The 2,073-nt window shown below is 42.6% G+C and overlaps 1 pseudogene; it reads left to right on the top strand.

Moving 5' to 3' along the window:
• The first annotated feature begins 550 nt into the window (after positions 1 to 550).
• On the top strand, positions 551 to 796 carry LOC132013097 (bublin coiled-coil protein-like; annotated as a pseudogene).
• Positions 797 to 2,073: the final 1,277 nt, after the last annotated feature.

The raw sequence follows: 2,073 nt of genomic DNA, 5'->3' as shown, positions 1-2,073 counted from the left end.
GAATGCTATTTAGCTAATAAGCAATGAACTACTGATATGTGCTAAAACATGAATGAATCTCAAAAGTATTATGCCAAAGAAACTAGATGAGAAAGCCCACATATGTGATTCTATTGATGCCAAGTGATCAAAAAGGGCAAATTCATAGAGTTGGAGAGGTTCCATAGAGTTCTGTGGTTCCTAAGGCTGTGGAAGGGGTAGGAATTAACTGAAAATAGGCAAACGGGATTTTGGGGGGGGCGGATAAAAATGTTCTAAAATTGGATTGTGGTAATAATTGCACAAACTCTGTATATTTACTAAAAATCACTGAATTATACTTATAATCAGTGAGTTTTATAGTATGTAAATGAAAACTGAACAAAGCTGCTAAAAATTAGCAAAGCCACATAATATTTTAAACTGGTGTGCTAAATATAACTATTGAAACTTAGGAATTTTATTTGAAAATATGCCTTCACCACATCTCCTTCTTTCTCCGGCACCTGCTGTCTGCGTGACGTTGCTTTGTTCCATCATCGAAAGGTCCTTGTGGGTGCCTGAGTCTGTAATGTTACGGCCCAGTTGGAACCTGGGGGTGGAAGCGAGCGAGGGAGGCAAGAACGACAGCTTCTGGGAAGCAAAATAAGCTACCGTCAGCTCCATGCTGGACCAGAGCACCTGCTGTCTAAACCGTCTGGAGGAGAAGAATGATCACGTCCATGCCTGCCCCCAGGAGCTTCTTGAGTCCAACCTGCAGACACGCCATGAGTTGCAGCAGCAGCTCTGGAAGGCCCCTAGTGATCCCAGTCCTTAGGCTCTAGAAGCCCTTCAGTCAGCCCTAACCCTGCTTCCCTGGGCTTGGGGCTGTGGTCTGGGCACTCACCATCTAGCTTAGATATCTTCTCAAGGGCTGTCCCACAGGTCCTCGGGTGGGTTTGCCTGCTCGGGCCATCCTTCTCTTACTACCCTTGGTGTGACTGGGCCGGCCGCCACCACCCAGCGTCTCTTCTTGGGATCAGGTCTGGGACAGCCTACCTGGCCAGCTTACCCCATCCCAGGGCATTCCCCACTCCGCATCTACATTAAATGGGTTTCTAACACAAAACAAGGAAGAGAGGAAGCGAAAAAGGAAAAGAAGAGAGGAGAGTAGAGGAAGAAGGAAGGGAAGGGAAGAGAAGAGAAAAATGAAGAGGCTTTCAAGCAGTATTCGAGTTCTTTGGATGATTATTGTCTTGCACCATTTAAAATATCATAATAATTGTACAAGAGGATCCAGGCAGGTGAAAATTTTGCTACCAGCAAAATACAGCCAGCTGGATTTTTGAACTCATCTACAGGCAGCTCCTATTTGCAGGTCCATTTTGTAGCCCCTTCACAGCTGAGTGAAAGGATCCAATGGTACTACTTACCCCGGAAGCTCTTTCAACTTGGAGTTCCAGGAGAGTAGTAAATTTGGAGAAATCCTATTTTTTCAGAATTTTCTTAATTTTGATATGAAATGGGTATATACATCTCAGTAAAATAATAGTTTTATATCTACAACACCTTGAAGAGTGATACCTTACATTTTGCATGACTTACTTTTGTTTTTGAAATCAAGAAAATGGTTTATAAAGCTAGGCAGAGGTCTGATTCAATAAATCTATAATTTATTAAACAATACTTCTGAAGCATAAGGGCCATGCCCAGAATACTTATTTTCTCCAGGGCTCTCACTGGTAGATTTAGGCACATTAATAATAATGGAAGTATTTTTCATGTACTATAGGCTGCAATGACAGACTATGACCTAAATCTTATAGTCTGTAAGCCAGATGAGTAGATAGTCAACACCAAACTTGGAAAGCAGTTACTTAGGTTCAGTTGTTATTTTCCTCATGCTCCATGACTGCAAATGCAGACAGAAACTGACTATGAAGTTGTTAAAGTGAGTTTGAAAATGATCATCAGAAACAAGAAGTAAAAAACACTGGCGGCTAATGAGCTACCAATAATTAAAACATTGTGGAGCAGGGACGCCTGGGTGGCTCAGTTGGTTAAGCAGCTGCCTTTGGCTCAGGTCATGATCCCAGCGTCCTGAGATAGAGTCCC

Source organism: Mustela nigripes, chromosome 3 (genome assembly GCF_022355385.1).
Source record: "Mustela nigripes isolate SB6536 chromosome 3, MUSNIG.SB6536, whole genome shotgun sequence".
NCBI classification, from domain to species: Eukaryota; Metazoa; Chordata; class Mammalia; order Carnivora; family Mustelidae; genus Mustela; species Mustela nigripes.
The sequence above is the reverse complement of the archived record's forward strand: the minus strand, read 5'-3'. Positions and strand labels throughout refer to the sequence as shown.